The sequence below is a fragment of the Seriola dumerili genome, unplaced genomic scaffold (assembly GCF_002260705.1).
Source record: "Seriola dumerili isolate Sdu_G_001 unplaced genomic scaffold, Sdu_1.0 BDQW01000478.1, whole genome shotgun sequence".
Classification (NCBI taxonomy): Eukaryota; Metazoa; Chordata; class Actinopteri; order Carangiformes; family Carangidae; genus Seriola; species Seriola dumerili.
The window spans coordinates 1,593,933-1,611,638 of NW_019174733.1; the positions used below are offsets into that span (position 1 = coordinate 1,593,933).

Genomic DNA, 17,706 nt, shown 5'->3' on the forward strand with positions numbered 1-17,706 from the left:
CTGACCAAGCGTCAGGCTGCTGATAACCTTTAGGAAGGACATTGTTCCTGTGCAGTGGGGGGTGGGGTCGCGTGGGGGGATATACAGGACTGCTGCAGTATACAGGCACGGCAGTGTGATGGGTGGTGCAGTTGTTCATTGGTTCATTGGCTCTCCGGCAGGGTTAGGAGGTAGAATAAATGGGGCAGTATAGCAAACTCCCCCATGGCTTCCTGCATACATTTTTCAATACCAGGGTGTATTTCTCTGTGATACATTTGTCCTCTGTCTGAACCAGGTTCTCCCTGGCATTCCATTAAAAGAAATCTAACAGCCTTTTCTTCTGTCTTCCTTCCCCTCAGATCACCGCTTAAGGAGGGGGTCAGCGAGGGACCGTGCGTGAGGAATACATGAAGGGTGGGTTGGGGGAGGGGGCGGCCACCACAGCGGCAGTACCACCAAGGTCAAAGTTCACACAGGTAAACGGATTCCTCTTTTAATCCGCTGCTCAGTGATTCTGCACACCCTTTGGTTCAGTCCTGGCTTTTTTTTTTTTTTCCGACACAGAGAACACTTGGCACGCAAAGGCAAAATGAGGGAGTAATGTGGCTGGTTTTGATTGGACCCTCCTGGGCTGGCGGCCGGGGAGGAACTGGGATCTGAGCAGTCTGCAGCTGCTGTTTATGAGGAGCTGTGCAGGATCCTGTTTGGCTCTGTGTTAAAAAAAAAAAAACCCAGCCAGTCCCCGCCGAGAACCCTGTGGCCAGTGTCAATACTTGGAGAATAGTACAAAACCACGATGCTTTGATTCAAGAACCATTTTTTCCAAAACACTCATATTTTCTGATTTAAATTTTTATTTTTATTTTTTTATTTTTTTTTTTACAGTGAACAGATGCAGAATGCAAAAAGATTCATGCACTCAAAATGCAGTTTGCTGATTGAGAGCATTGTGTCAATAAATTGCATAATAGCACTGCATTATCTGAATGAAATAATTTGCTCATCGTGAGTTTACTGTGGTTGATATTCAACGGCTTTTTCTCAGGCAACCAGAAAAGTTTGTCATTGCTAAAGTATGTCCAGAGAGGTGCAAAACTCTTCCACCTAGCTCCGGTGTTACACTCTCTTCTTGCCTTTCTTACTGTATTTTCTACCAGGGATTAAGGAGTATTGAGGTGTGTGTGTGTGTGGGGTGGGGTGGGGGGCTGGGGGGCAGATACAGGAGGCAAATAAATAATAAAGTGCTGGTTAATCTTCCTTAGTGCAGTGTGTTTGTGAGCGTGTGTGTGTGTGTGTGAACACTGAGCAAAGTTACCGCCAGGGGAACATCTGCCTCACACAAACACACACATGCACGTATATGCAGACAGACAGACACAGATACTGTACACACATGCGCGACTAGCAGGGATCAGCCAAAGCGATTAGCACACGGACGTCAGAGCACAGAAAGCGACAGGTTTAACACACACAGAAACACACACACACACACACACACACACACACGCGCCGACCATGGACATAGTGACAAGTAATGCACAGTGAACGAAAGAGAGAAGCTGCCAGCAGACAGAACAGAGCTGCAGAATGTGACAGCACATGACTGCAGACACATGAAAGTATAGGAAGACAAGTTTTACTGCGCTTCTCTGTTGCTGTCGTACTGTATTCATCTTGCCTGGTATCCATGGACTCGTGTCTGCTCTTTTTTTTTTTTTTTTTTCCTCCTCTCACATTAACACATACACAGCACACCAACAGTTGATCAAACAACTGTGCAATTGAGGCTGAATTTGGCCAGACAGCCAGCCAGGATGAGTAATGTAGAGCTCTGCTGGCTTAATTTGTTTAGAAAGCCTATCATTGCTGCAAACATGCTACAGACTGTTGCCGTTTACAGAGGAGTTTTTTCCCCTGCAGCTTTAATTGGATGCATTTTTAATGTCAGCACCACATAGTGTGGTCACTGTTGACACTGAACACTGTGGCCGTTGTGAGGCGACAGGGTTGAGATTGAGGCGAGAGGAAGAGCGTGTTTGTGTGTGTGTGTGTGTGTGTGTTTGTCTGAGTGTGTAATGGTTGGGTGGAATCCTTCAGTGTTGTGTCCACGCTAAAGGTGAAATTTATGGCTCTGCAACACAGGGTTGCAGCTAGCTACGCAGCTTAATGCACGTAGCCGCTGTAGCTGACACGAACGAGGGGAAAACAGGGCTTTTAGAAATCAATGACGTAAACCTTGCCCGGATGCGACGCGGTTAAGAGAACAACTTTATGTTGGCCTCCAACCGACTCTGTTGTCACTCACATTTAGCTATTACTCAATACGGCTGATGTCATGAATCCGTATTTGTTTATTTTGTTCATAAAACAGTGGAGCTGCAGAGGAGCTACTGTTTTCCAGCTGAGACTCAGCAGAACAACAGGGCTGTATCTGATTTTTATGCAAACAATCTGAAAACACTAGTGTGGACGCACGTTGTTTAGTCATGTAAAGAGCATTTTCAAATTAGTGGACAGAGTCTGACTGTATTGGTTTTGGCTCTTTTGATGTGTTGTGTGTGCCTCGGTACCGCATGCCATTCCTAGATAAAGCAAAGGATCCTGGGGATTAGCTCACACCAAGTGAATTAGCATCCCATTCCCAGCCTTCTCAGTTTTCTTCCATTTTTCTGTTTCTTTCCCTCCATTCTGTGTTTTGTCCATCCCTCTTCTCTTCCTCATTTCTTTCTGTGGTTTTCTCCATCATCTGTGTACTGATGTGCCGGTACGTTATACTGTATGTTTGTGACAGAGGAAAGGTGAGAGACTTAGATAAAGACAAAATGAGAGAGAACACGAGTCTCTTCAAGACTCGTGTTCTCCAAGGAGGTTTCACTTCAGGGTGCTGCAGCTTAGGTAACTGTGATGATATTCAAAAGACAGGAATGTGTATTTTTATCCTTGCTGGTGATAGTCATTGTGGTTATCGTCTTACAGCCCATTTTTCCTCACACACAAGCCGGCCTCTTTTGGATTGTGTGCTGCAAGAGGCATCTCACAAACAAGCAGAGGTATAAAGTGGTGAGAGTGGGAGGATGAGAGAGAACATTGTCTTCTCTTTTCCAGCTTAGGGACAGAGCAGAACAGGTTGTGTGAGGATACTTGCTATCCTTAACAACGTCTAACACTGCCTCAGGGCCACCTCTACTGCTCTGATGCAGCTGAGAGTTGAGTTGTGCAGAGGAGTTGGAATATTTGCAACACATTCCTCAGCATCAGATGGTTTTCCAGGTTACACTATAATTACCAGAGTAACACATCCACTTTGTAAAGTTGTGACATAATTAATGTAGTAACTTAGATTAATATATTATATTAGTTTCCTTTAATAGATTTAGATGCTTTTTTTTCCTCCTCATTTACAGAATTAGTATGGTATAAGTAATATACCATAATGACAAAATAGATCAAGATGCGTCACGACGGTGTGACCTGGCTTTCTGTTTTTTGTTTGGGAAATTCCAGTTTCATACAACTTAGGTCTTATTTTCATAGCTTGGCTGTCTTTGCTACAATAATAGAGGTAAGAATGGGTAATAAGAACATTGCTTTGCACAGATCTGGTAACAGAGAGGCATCGCTAAGAAGAAGTCAGACAGGAGTGGTCCGATGATCATGCAGGTTGTAAACCAAAACCCCAGACCAGTCGAATTCCTTTGTAAGAGAAAACAAAGGTGAAAAGGTGACATTATTACCCAAACCGTCCATTGTAAACATTCGTCGCAGTTCACAGTGTTTCCCACAGAATTAGATTTTGGGGTCTGTGACTATGACAGACAGACAGAGAGAGTAGGGCTCTTCAATGACGAAATGTAAAAAATATTTTCGGTTCATTTTCACAAGGTCGACTGTGGCAGGTGTACGAACAGGTAGGGGAGGGGTAGAGCAAGGGGTTTTCCAGAGATTGTCCACTTCTTATTAGATCACGGATAGCGTTGTTCTCTCAGACGGATAAACAAATAAAAAGAAAGAAAGCTAAAAAATGAATTGCCAAGTATACTTTGGTGGCTGACCCGCCTGGTTTAACCTTGACTGAAACTTTTCCTGCGCAATAACACGTTATTACCAATCTTTTGGGTGCACTCACTTTTGGATTTGGTGTTTTAGATAATCTGTTTTAGATAATCTAGCTGTTTACAATTTATCTGATCATGTGACCATCAATATCTTGCCCTGTCTGACTTAGTTTTAGTGATATCATCATGTTCCCAGATCTCATTATGGAGTTGACCACAAAGTTATCATAACTAAAAGAAACGCTGGCTAAAACTGTGAAAATCAGACCCAAGTTCTAATGAACCAGAATTTTCCTTTAAATGTCTTCAAATGTTGACGTAATCTGAAATGACATCACTCCAGTAGACCGGCATCTTTGTGTGCCGGTCGGTCCGTGATGTTATCCATCACTGGGTCTCTCTGTCTGGCGTCGTCAATTACCCAGAGGAAAACAACATTAGAGGCCTGAATGGGACACGGAGCCGTGGCAGGCCTGACATGGCTGTGTTATATGATTACACAACCTGTTGGCTGTCCGCCTGTCAAGTGTCTCCCAGCTCTGATGAATGGCTGCAATATGCCGCGCATCACAACACGCCACGCCACACACTCATTAATGGCTTCTCATAATGCCCGGGACGTTCCCCCAATGCCGCAGCAGGATTCACAGAGAGAGGGAGAGAGATGGGGGGTTGGTAGTTGTAGCATGAGAGTGAGAGTGAGAAATGGCGTTCATGAATACTCCAACCTTGTTTCCGTGTCGCCATTCAAGGCAGTAAACAAAAGAAACACGGTGTCCTCATTTGAATAATTTCACAAATGGTGTGGCAAGACGCCAGCATCACAGTCACACGTAACTCTTAATGAACGAACAATGGATGGCAGGAACAGGATTAGAGCAAAAAATGCAGGGAGATGTAAAAATTATTACTTTAAAAAGTGCGACACATATGTCTCAAAATGAGATACATGCTTGTCCATCTGTGGCCTATTTGCATAGATTATCAGAAATGCTGCATGCACGCCAGTGTGTGGGAACATTACAATAGAGATGCTCGAAGAAAGGAGATTGAATCTGTCGTCTGTCGGATGCCATTTGAAGCTTAGCTGATTGCTCTTTCTTTTGGTGAATTAGGAGACATGCTACCCAAGAGCCTCCAAACTACTTGACTCCCAGCTATAACAAACAGATTTGATTCTTATAGAGACACTGCACCAAGAGGTTTCAAATTAAAGGGGTGAAATTTCTTATGAATGAGTTGTTTTCTAAGGAGATACTGTGTACCAGGGGCTCTATGGAAACAACGTGAAGCAGTTTTTCACAAACCGTACCGGCCACAGAGAGGTTATCTAAAACCTTCATGACCCTCGGACACATTAGTTGGGGTGTTTATGGCTCTGTCAGAATTCTAGTGTATAATACCTACTGGGAAGCATCAGCCACATTGCAGGGGCCCCATTGATAAGCACACTCTTTCTCTCGATTTGACAGGCCTGTGCTCAATATACTGCGCCTCAGCTTTGTCTTGTCGTATATTTTGTGCTGTCGCACATTAAAGTCAGTATTTTTATAGAAAGCGACACAGATGTTAAGAGATTTTCAATTTCACCTCGCTCAGATGTGCCAGCGTTTTCAGGCTGAATGCAGCGGAGGAAAGCACTGAGCAGCGCTGCACCTGCAGTGTGTGTATGTGAGAGAGGAGGAGACAGAGAGACAATCTGGCTGTATATTCCTCTGTCTGCACGCCTGTGTTATTGTATGTGTTCAGTCTCACAGCTTGAGTTTCTCAGTTTGAAATGCAACACCTGCAGATGTGTCTTGTAAACTGCAGCCCCCAGCTTCTCTCCCATTCAGAGGGGACAACTGAAACAAAGCAATTAAAGTAGCACTCTAGTTTGGATGCGCGGGTGTGCCTGCCTGTGCATGGGTGTGTGAGTAATTACACATTGTTTTTACGCCACGATCTTAAATTGAACAGGAAAGAGATCGACACTCAAGCAGGAGGGAGGACAGCTCTGCGCCAATCGCGGCATTAGCAGTTCTGTCATATTCATAGTCTGTTAAAATATGGAGGTCAGAGGTCACTGACAACCTGTTGACACGGAGCAGATTTATGCAACAAACACGCAGGCCAGCCACAGCCCAGTTTTTGGCGCAGCAAGTTCTAGCAGTGGTTTCTTGTTGCTGCTGATCTTTGGGTCCTTCCAGCTCCAGATACCAGAGCCTGAGTTATTCTCCACTGCGCTGCCTGACCCTCCTAATTGAGAACGGCTGTGGCTGAGAAAGAGAGAGCTAAACAGACAGAGAGAGAGAGAGGCAGGACAGATTCTTGTGTGAAAGCGGGAGAAAGTAAGAACAAAAGACTGAGCAAATGAAAGGAGTAAAGAGCTAGACGTGTGCAGGCCAACGCTGATCAAGTGGAGGATGGCTGTGTGCTCAACAGTTGGCCTCATGATGAAAGCTGAACCTCCTTCCTCCCCTCCTCCCTCTACCTCCTCATTTCTGGCAGTGAGCCAAACAGAACCAAACACAATGTCCTAAATGTAGGTGTAGCTTTTCAACAATAGTATATAATAGCTGCAAGAAAAAGGGGGGGGGGTGAGGGAAATGCTGTTCAGAGCGGAGGGAGAGCTGCATAAGGGAAAATCAAACCAGAGGGTTGGGAAGAAGGAGCCGTAAGCTCAGTGACAGCTGCATGTATGTTGTAGTGGGTGACGGTCTGTCCGTCTGTCAGAGCAGATATTTCTGTCTGTTTAGTGCTGCCTTACTGGCTGCCAGAGACACTCCTCATGTCATCGCTGGGTGCCTGCTGTCACTGGCTAAAAAGGAGAGAGGGAGTGGAGTATGTGTTTGCATGGGTGTGTGTGTAAGCGAGAGTGACAGAGAGAGGAACTCGAGCAGCTGTCTTGAACGCTCCTCCACTCTGTCAGTACATCTTGAATCTGCTCCCCCCTGATACCTCCTCTGTAAGACAGTATTTCAGTCAGTTGTTGCGGTCAACCGTCCACCTTTCTGTTGTTAGAAGAACACACTTTTCAGAAATCAGCATGTTGCACAGGTTCTCTGTCAAGTGTTGAGATCATAAAAACTGTAGATATCCCTGGTCTCCAGTGAACCAGTTTTTCTTCGCTTATAGTTAAAGGAAAATTATGTTTTTACAACACGGCTCTTCCTGTCATATTTTTAGTCAGTACATCTATAGCACATACATCTATACAGCTGTTTTATCCAAGCTAACTTTCAAACGCAGTAATGTAAAGGTGCTATATATTTGCTAACGCTACATATCAAACAGCATCAACAGCTGTTTACTTATGAGTCTAGAAGCAACGTTCAGCATCAAGTTCAGCATTTCTTTACTTGCCAAGAGCTGACTCCAGAGGGGAAAAACAACGCCAATGTTAACTCTTGTTTGGCTTCTATTTCTATCACTTCTTTTCATCACCGCTGAACGTGGTTTCTTGCCGGGACTGGGCGGTGTTGGTGGTGGTGATGGTCGCTTGCCAAGAGCTTCAGCCATCGCTGCGTTTACTGTTCCATTCACTGACATAGAGGTTAGAAAACGCCATCGGGGCAGCACTACTTCTTCATCGTCTCATGCTGGACAGAGGGCAGACCGGACGCTACAGTGACTCACTATCGCCTCTTGAGGTACAAAGTGGTATTATAGCACAGGACTGGCCGGGACTAGCCCGTTAGCACTCTCGCATTGGTATATATCTCTGCAACACATTACATAAACGCATTTGACATAATGTCAAAACTGTTATTTCTTCACATTCTGTTGATCATTTGAGTTCATTTTGTTGTTTGTTTATTTTTGAACGCTTTAAACTAAAATATTTACATATAGCACTTTGTAAAGGTCTAAATGAGGTTGACATCATTGCCCACGTTGTTTATTATAGCTGTCTTTCTCAACTCAGGGTTACGTTTTTGTTCAACTCTCAGGTTGATGTCATGTTTTTGTTTACTTTTTGTGCAGGAAATGTGAAGGCAAACAGCTCTGGTGGGAGAGTGGGTGTTTAATTAATTGTGCGGTTGATGGTGGTTCAATCTTAGGGATGCAATAAGCTGCGTTTCTTCGACCTTGTATTTCCTTGGCCCCATTTGATTCTGTTGTAAAATTGTGCCCAGTGGAGGCGGTGAGTACAATGTTATGCAATCTTGTGGTAGATACAGTGTATTAGTTAAATCGATGACAATAAGACCCAGGTTTTTTGAATTGCCAGAATGTATCTTTAGCACACACTCAGTGTTGACTGATAGTAGGCGACTAGCATTATCTCAGAAAACTTGTAGCAGCTGTAATGAAAAGACATAGTATTAGGCAGCAGAGTCTGTCAGTTTTGTGTGGGAGGTACAATTTACATGAAATATTAAATAAAAATAGCATACTGTTTTAATTTTCCTGGGTCAACTGAATGTGAGTGTGGGTGGCACAGAGAGATGCTGTAGAGCTGAAAAACACTGAGCGCAGTGGTTGCTCACCTGAAATAGTTCCAAAAATGAACGTGACTTGTCTGCTCAGTGTATGTTAAATGCATTTATTGGACAACATAATAATTACCACTGACAACTGTTTACTTGGAGGTTTGACCTGTTGTTTTGGATAATACTAGTCACACCGGCTGCTATCATTTAACATACTAAAGAGAAAAGATTAACATGAAGCACGTGGATGATTTCAGTGTCTGCATTTTCATGACTTGAACAATGGACCAATCTCTTGAAAACATCATGTGTTCCTTTAAATCATGGGTTTCTGTTTCTTACTAATACGGTGTATTTTTGCCTTAATTGCTGGCCATTGACTGTTTGATTGCAATCATCTGTTGTTGGAGCGCTGTCGTCTGATTACAAACATGTGTTTTTCGCCAACCAAGATGGCCATGGAGTGAGGTAATGGAATATCAAAAAAAATTTAAGAGCATTAATGAGGTACTGAGCTGCACAGTGGCTCAGTGGTTATCATGAAGCTTCAGGGTTCGCACCCACAAAGCGACTGGAGCTGTTCAGTGTGAAGTTTGCACGTTCTTCCCGGTGCTCACCATGTGTTTTTTCTTCGGGTGCTCTGGTTTTCCTGCAGCTAGGGTGAACTGGGGACTCGAAACTGAGTGAAGATGTGAATGTAAGTGGGTATAGAAAATGGACAATGAGGTTTAGTCGCCACTTTTGATTTAAAGTTCCTCAGAAATCTCAACTTTTATTGAACTTTCTTGGACTGTTTTATGGGATCTCTCAATAAGACAGCAATACTTGTATGATTTAATGAACCTAGGAAGCAGGGTCATTTAATTCTCCAGGCTGGAAAAACCCCTTGATTTTAGCAGTGGTATGAGCTTTCACGGTGACGTTGCCTATAATTTTGTGACAGCCGTAACAGCATTAGTCCATCTTTAGATTGTGTACTGTCAGTGTTAGCCTCCTCTGACTCCTCCGCTGACAGTCCTGTAACCACATCCTGGTGTTTATGTTCTATAGGTTAACACGGTTATCTCTGTGCGTAACCGGAGCCCTCAACCTACATGGGCACTTGGCGTACATGCGTGTGGTTGCGTGTGTGTGATCTTGCAGCTGCAGGACCCGTCTCCTTTCCCCTGCGTCTCTCTCCAGAAAGAGCTGCAGGGACTTGCCAGTATTTTCATTCCCTCTGGAGGCATTTCCGCACACTAACAAAGCCCGGCCTGCGTGATGAAACAGAGAGGAAGCAGCTTTTGTGAAGGGAGCAGCCGATTTCGATGTGTGTTTGTGTGTGTGTGTGTGTGTGTGTGTGTGTGTGTGTGTACTGCTGACCCTAGCTAACAGTTTGTTACATGCAAATTTACTTTTGAGCTTGCAGTACAGGTTGCTCCAGGCTCTTGTTTGCTGACGAACCTTCTGTAGAACAAGAACAAGCCCACTCTGTATCCCATTCAGAAAACAAAGTTGCCTCCTGTTTGCCTCTAATTAACTGGTATAATACCTAGCTTGTTGGATTGGTTAGTGTTTTTTACAGGGCTCGTTAACCAATGGCCTTTCACAGTTTACACTTCCTCTGTAGCCGTTGCCAAAGGGAAATGTGCACTGTAGCTCAGGTCACAATTCTCCAGGGTGTCTGGCTCTGGGAAGGGACTGAATTGAACCAATAATAGTAGAAAATTGTCTCCTTTTTTACAGTTCAGTAGAGCTAACATAGAACATGCACTCCTCAGTCTCATGTCTGCAATGAATAAATAACACTGATTTAAACCAAAGGCATTCATGTCCAGCTTTTGCTATTTTTTGGCTTCAGTGTCTGGGTATTAATTTTTATCTTTGCTGCCGGATAACCTTCATTTAGTTGGTGGTTTCCAGAAATAACTCCTGGGTTTTTGGCAAGAGCTAAGGTTGAAGCTCACACGAAACAGAATTTTTGCTGTCTCATTTGAGGTCATGACACAGCCACCGAAAATCGCACATGTATTTCTTTTTTCTTTTTTTTTTTTTTTTTTTTTTTTTTTTTTTTATAATCGGGAGCAAAAGCTGAGCAACTGCAGGGTCTGGCAACTGCAGGGTCTGGCAACCACAGTGTCGCTGAAGCTGAGATTTTCTCTGGGGTTGTCTACAGAGTCAGCGTCCTGTGGGTTGACAGCCAGGGCCCTGTGACACACGCTCATGCCCATAAACAGGGATTTGGCCCTCCGGAGAAAATAACCTTGATAATTACTGGGTGCATATGGACCTGCCCACAGCAGGAGGGGGGGAGGGGGAGGAGGAGCGGGATGAGGAGGAGGAGGAGGAGACGGGGGTTGACTGAGAAGGAGAAAGAGAGGGAGAGAGAGCCACATCCGCTGGTGCATTCCTCCATGCTGTGTCATACTGGTGCCGAGTTTCCCCTCAGTTTGCATGGAGATTTCCACAAGGCGGAGGGTGCAAAGGGCTACTGACGCAATGCTCGGGGCTGTAGACACTGACATTAAAGGTTTAACAAGCCACGCATTCACAGACTCCCTACGGTAACAAAAAGACAGCAAAACTGTTTAAAGAGCAAACATAAGGGGACTGCTAGACAATGGTGAAAAAATCGGAGACACATGGAGGTGGGACACAGTGAAGAGAAGAAAAGACCCAGCCTGGTGACCTAACTGTGGATGCGCTCATAGATTTTCGACTCTCCTCTCCCACTCTCTTTCTGCCCTCATCACGTGGGCCCTCTGGTCTGGCTGAATTGGCATCATTACAGCAGCCAGGGCTGAATGTCTGTGGTTGGCTCACCGCCCGTCTGCTTGCCTGTCATTCAGCTGGTTAAAGAGGCCTTGTTGAACCGCTGCACTGTGCCCGGCTACTACAGGGCCATTCATGCCTGTAACGGCAGAAACAGCCAAGTCCTGTCATCAGCGCCAGCTAGCACATACCAATTTACTACTGGAAATGACAAGGTCATTTTGCTTGCTAAGCACAGTTTCCCCCCCGAGTAACCTCGTAACCCGTTTTTTTTTTTTTTTTTCAAAGTTTGGATTACAGTTCAGAGAATGAGCTCCTCTCTAACGGAGCAAGTGTCTTTAGACAAACACAGCGCTTACGTCTCAAATATGTTCTCTGTCTCTGTTGCATGTACGCCGCCTACATCGAGTGCAAAGTGAAATAGACTGATCTTTTCCCCAAGGAATTATACAACAACAGCACAAAACAACAAAACAGATCCTTTGTGCTGCCTCAAACATCGGAGATTTCAAAAAGAAGCCTTGAAAATACAGTTTGTCACTCTGAGGGAGTTTTTTTTCTCCCCCCCTCCTGCTTGTCAGTTGCTCTGTGTGCCTTCGGCTAATGGCAGCTCATCCTGTCACAGATGACCTGTGCTTTAGTGAACCATTCTCCGTCCTCTTCTCAGTCCCAGTGTGACACACACAGTGAGGACATGCATGAGAGCCATGACTTCATTCTGTGCTCTCCGTCATTCCTCTAACTCTATTTTGCCTCCTCCCTCCTGCTCTCATCCTTGACTCCTCCACTTTTCTCTCCCTCTATCTTATCCTCCCTTCCCTCTCTTGTCCCTTTTGTCTTCCTTCCCTACCCCTCGCTCTGTGTCTGCAGTCCTAACATCTTCCTGCTATGATTAGCAGTAGTGTTTTTTCCCCAGCCAGTGTAATGTCTAGAGCCTCCTGTGTCCTTGGAAAGCAGCCTAATAAGCTCAGACACACACTGCTGTCTCTGCGCTCCACAGGCCTATTCTCCAGTGTCACCCAGCGCACACTGAGGTAAACAAAGACTGCCACACACACGTACACACACTATCCTAGTGTGCTAATAGACCAGCATACCAGCCCACTGAGGACAGCGTTGACGCTAGCTTGCTAACGTTGACCTTCCGTGTGCCAATCACAATAAACCTGCTCCCTGATTTGAATATGGGGAGGAAAACAGTGTAAATTGAAAGCAGAAATCCCCCTGGTGTGAGACAAGATGAGTCTCTGAATAAATTATTCAGATGGCAGCCTCTCTCCTGCATGATTCTCGCCTTCTGCTACGTTTAATGGCATCTGTGATGACACCCATTGGAGATTAATCCAGATGTAAGACGTGTGTGTGTGTGTGTGTGTGTGTGTGTGTGTGTGTGTGCGTGCGCGTGCATGCGTGCTTACATTCATATGTGTGTTTCTGTCTCGCTCTGTGTGTGTGTGGCCTGCTCACCCCTCTTCTCATGCATCCCATTGTGTTGTGTGATGGGGAAACAAAGCCTCAACAGGGGAATTTATTTCTTCTCCGGAGAGGGCTGTAAATAAACAACTAGTGAATCAATGCCTCCATTTGTTTTTTCTCTGATAATTCTGTCTGTGTCGTGAGGCAGTGTGACAGTGTTTTGCAAGGCGGCATAGCTCACAGCAGCCATATTTCCTCTCGGTGAGAGTGAGAAAACACGCCACACCGGCCTCATGTTTCATTACCAGGTATCAGTAAATTACTGCATGCTTTTTTTTTTATATCACTCACCGCAGCTCATTTAGTGCCATGATGGAGCCTTTGTATGAGTGGGAAATAACACCGGCATTAGATATTGTGCTTTAGAACTACTCAGTCAACTAAAGACACACAAGCATAGGAATTATCAGGTGCAATTGAAAAGGAAAACCGGCAGCAGGTCTTGTGGTGAATGTTTCAGTCTATTAGAGCAACATTGATTCACTACAAAAGCATGACCTTCCCTGACACAAGTGCTTACAAATGTTTGAATATAAGATATTCTCCTGTGTCTGGGCATACAGTTTGCAGTATTTTTTTATCAAGTATCCTTGGATCATCATAAATGTGTAAAGGAAAAAAAAAAAGTGTGTTTAAGCCATTTTCTCATCAGGGATGATAGACTATTTAAAAGCTGTGAAAGCCTCAGTTGGACAATAAAACACATCTTCTCACTTACCTTTAGTTGATTCTAGTCATGCAGATATCCTGTTTTGAAACAGTGATTCTGTTACTGGATTATACAACAAACCTGATTTTTTTTTTTTGTGTGTGTGTGTGTGTGTGTGTGTGTGTGTGTGTGTGTGTTGTGAACCACGACAAACAAAATTTCTTTCACCTCTACTGTATAAGGATGGGAGCAGAAATCTCAGAGACGAACATCTGCAAACCGTCTCCGAATAAAACCAAAACCATCTCGGTTGCCAGGTACCATTAAATGAATTTTTTTGGGTGGGGTGAATTGACCCTTTTAAACTGGAGGAATATACTATTATTTTTCCTAATTGCAGTTTTGTGGTCGTCAGTAACAGTAATGAGCAGAGCATAGGTCCCAGAAAATATGAGGGGAGTTACTTGTATTAGCTACGGTTCGATGACTAATAGGAGCAGTGAATAATGGTGTGAGCAGAACGATCCCAGTTCTTTAGGAACAAAGGTAACCTCCGAGTGTGTAAACCTTGATTAGGAGCAATCATTCAGTTAATGCTGCTGTTGGTAATGCCAACATGACTACACATAAGAGACTCTAATGAGCACTGGTTTACCGTGGTTTTTTTGTGCTCAAATACCCCTCTCTGTATCCCATATCCAAGTGTGAAATTACAATATCAGATCATATTTAGTTAATTAAACCCATATGACTAATTTAATTTGACTCAAATATGGGGGGAAATGAATAAATCATGGAGGCGTATTTAGCTTGCTAGCGCTGGTGTTAACAGTAATTAAATGTGGGGCAATCTGTAGCCTGTGAAGATAGCTCAAGTCTTTTCTTTCCGCCTACTGTACGAGTACACATGTGGAAAAAATGTGAGCCAGACAGTTTTTTTTTTTTTGGGATCAGTCTAGCAGAATATTAATGGAATGATGTGGGAGTTTCAAACACAGGAATAAGTGAGTTAAAGATGCAGCCCTGTAAAGTAGGCAAGTGCATTAATAGTCCACGAGTGGTCGTCCCATTAGGAGATCTGCACATCGTAGTTAGAGAGGAGCCAGGAGCAGAGAAGAAATATTCCTCCATGATTAGAGCCTGGAGAGTTCAAAGACAGCTGCCTCTGCAATGAGATGGGCGCAAAACACTCACACGGAAGACGAGAAATCAACTTGTATTTGTCATTTAAGCATTTCATATTTCATATTTGGCGGGGATTAGAGATGCACATTCTCTCCAGCTCTGTCAGTCCTTGTTATGTGTTTCCAATCTGTCAGATGCACGACAGGGTGCTTTATTACATCTCGATAAATGATGCCACCTAAGTCTTGTTTTCCTATCACTAAAAAGCAGAGTTTTGTCACACTCCCTGATGTGTGTTGCATTCTGTTTTGTTTCATTTTAGACGCGCTCTGTGATTGATGAGGATTAAGAGACAGATTTTGCCTAATAGGAAACACAACAACGTCCTCCTCATCCACACCGGTAAGAATCCTGATTCATCACCTATGTCCTCAGTTGAGTATCAGCTCGCACGGTGATGCAGATATGCTTCATTGTGGTTTTGCAAACAAGATAAAATGGCTGCAGTTTGGATTTAGTTTATTTGTTGAATCACAGCAGTCACTGAACACACAGGCATTTTGTCCTAGAACATAATGTACTTCTGAGCATTTTATATAGTAACTGAGGCTGAAGTGCTAAAGCACTACATCCTTTTAGTTTCCCGTGAAAGTGATACAACACGGTCTTACTGTAACGCTTACAATACTGAACCACATACATGTCAGTGAATGAACATCCTGAATCAATCGCTGCGAGAGGTTCGCTGCCATTGCTTTGAGTGAACGCATTTGTTTATGTGATGATTTGCATGATTGGAATTGGGATTTTGCGGGTGATGGCATTTCCTCTTTAGATAGCAGACAGCTGGTGTTTGTCAGGTAACCGGGCAGTCAGTCTTCAGAGCCCACACAAGTTGCAATGCCAAGTCATTCTGTGCTTCACTGTATCACTGTTCTTCCTCTGATGTGGTCGATTTAGAAAAAGCCCATTTGAGGGATGTTTACGAGACTGCCTTCTCGCACGCATGCTACAGTGATGATACCTCTCTGGCTCTGCTTTGAGCTGTTCCTAGGGTGTGAAACCTGGACAGCAGTGTAAGCAGTGTTGAACCTATGGTTAGTAACCGTGTATGGCCATTGATCTGCCTCTATCAATACCAATGTCAATCTCCAAGAGGAGGACAACTGCTAATCCCCATATCCCCATCCTCCAGTCATTTGCTTTCTTCTGACTCCGTTGGATGCAAAAACATGCTTGCACACTGGTTCAATTAGCCTTTGAACAGCATGAATATTATGTATTCAGTTATCCCTTGAACTGCATGAATATTAAGTGTTCATTTAACTGAGAAGAAACACTCCATCGTCATCATCGCGGTGTCAGAAACCTTTGACTGACGTGATGCATGATGTAATTGGGGTGAATGAGGATGTGAGGAAACATCAGACATCCCGTTATGGCCCTGACACATTTGAGTAAAAGGAGAGCCTGTCCCTCTGCTTTTGTTTGGGAGGCTGTGCAAAATGTCGACACTGTAGTTTGTATACATGCGAAACAGCATCAAAGTGCTGGAAGGTGAATAATTTTTGGTGGCATCTGCACAATCTGCAATATGCTAATGAGCAAAGCTGCAAAAGCCAGATTGCCAGGAGAGAGAAGGGGAGATGGAGAGAGAGAAAACAGGGAGGGAGCAGAGTGGAAAAGAGAGAAACAGACGGAGGCTGGTGTAAATTATGGATGCAACCTGCGATTTCCAAGAGGAAAAGAAAGGCAGGGAGAAACCTCAAGCCATGCATATCAGATTACGCATTTACCACATTTTCTTATCATGGTCCGTGAGCAAACTCGTATACAATCTGGCCCCTGTGTGTGTGTGTGTGTGTGTGTGTGTGTGTGTGTGTGAGAGAGAGAGAGAGAGAGAGTGAGAGAGCACTTACACATTCATCCATGTCGAGTTGTGTGGAGCTGTGCTGTGCTTTCAAGCGTTCTCTGAACTTGATATGACGTGTGTCTAAGGCTGTGTTGACTTTCGCCGCACTATTGTGTTGCGTTGCTCTGTATTGTGCGTCTGCAGTCACATGGCCCCTGATAGTTCACACATAGCATTTCAGCGTTGAGCATGCACATGGACACGGTGGCAAATCAGTTCTGTTAGGAGCTGTTTGAATTTACACCACTCAAATCACACTGTAGATATTATATGACATTGTTTAACTTGTCTAATAATACATGGAATGCTGAGTTCACCTGTTTTCTTTTGTTTAAAAAAAAAGCTTATCTCTCATTATGTATTTTGCCTGCTTGAGCAATTCTAAGTAAAGTGAAGCAAAAGTGAGTGTTCGTGTCCCACTACCACATCCAACCCTTGTGTGCCAGTCCCCTAACAGCCTGTGTGAATAATGGATCCATTCTTTAGTCATGTCTGTGACTGGGGCCTGCGCAGATGTGTGGTTTCCCCCACCAGAGGTGGAGGTGGAGGAGAAGGGAGGGGCTGGTGGTCTGGAAATAGCTCCGCCTGAGCTGGGAGCACCTTAGGTGGGCCTCTGTGCCAGCCTCACCTTCCTTTAACATGCTTGCACGATAAAAGTGCAATTCTGCTGGAGAACCTGGCGCATTATCGTGTGTCTATTTTCGAGTTAAGTTGAAAGGAAATATTGTTTAACCTGTCTCCATTCAGCTTTGCTGCCAGAGTGATTCCCTTCAAAGATGGCAGGAGAATGAGAGAAGGGTTGCGTTTTCTAAGAATTGGACAGGAGCCACGTTACACTTCAAGCAAAAAGCGTCTGAGCTGGGAACAGAAAGTATGAAGCTGCCCTGGATCTAGCCTGCATGTAAATGTGTGTTAATGTGCAAAGTAGGTCATTTATTTGGAGCAGGGACAGCCATAGTGTGCCTCTCTGGAGCAGTGTCAGAGTGGGGAATCATTTCATAAGCAGACACATTGCTGGATTTGATGAACTGCACTAGGGATTTACATTTACAGACATTTTGTTTATATGTAAAGCCCAAACCCTAATATACCAGAGGGGAAGGAGGTGGGGGGTGCTGAAGGTGAAAATGGCTGTGGTCAATCCAAAGACAGCATCAGTAACCATAACCAGAGATAGCAGCCTAAAAATCAGACTAAATCAGATTACCAAACAAACAGCTAAGAGGATTAATTCTGATCTCTCTCTCTCTTTTTTTCCATCAGACGGACATTAAATCTGCAATCTGTAAAATCCCTTCAAATGATTTTCTATTTTACTTTGCGGCCCTCATTTTCTGGTCA

At 44.1% G+C, this 17,706-nt stretch overlaps 1 protein-coding gene across 1 annotated transcript in view; it reads left to right on the top strand.

The window, feature by feature from the left end:
• Positions 1 to 423: 423 nt before the first annotated feature.
• LOC111235289 (zinc finger MIZ domain-containing protein 1-like) overlaps positions 424 to 17,706 on the top strand; it is a 74,571-nt gene continuing 57,288 nt past the window's right edge. The window contains exons 1-2 of the mRNA XM_022763700.1: positions 424 to 458; positions 14,776 to 14,855. The gene's annotated coding sequence lies outside the window, so the exon portion shown is untranslated. The remainder of the gene's footprint in view (positions 459 to 14,775; positions 14,856 to 17,706) is intronic.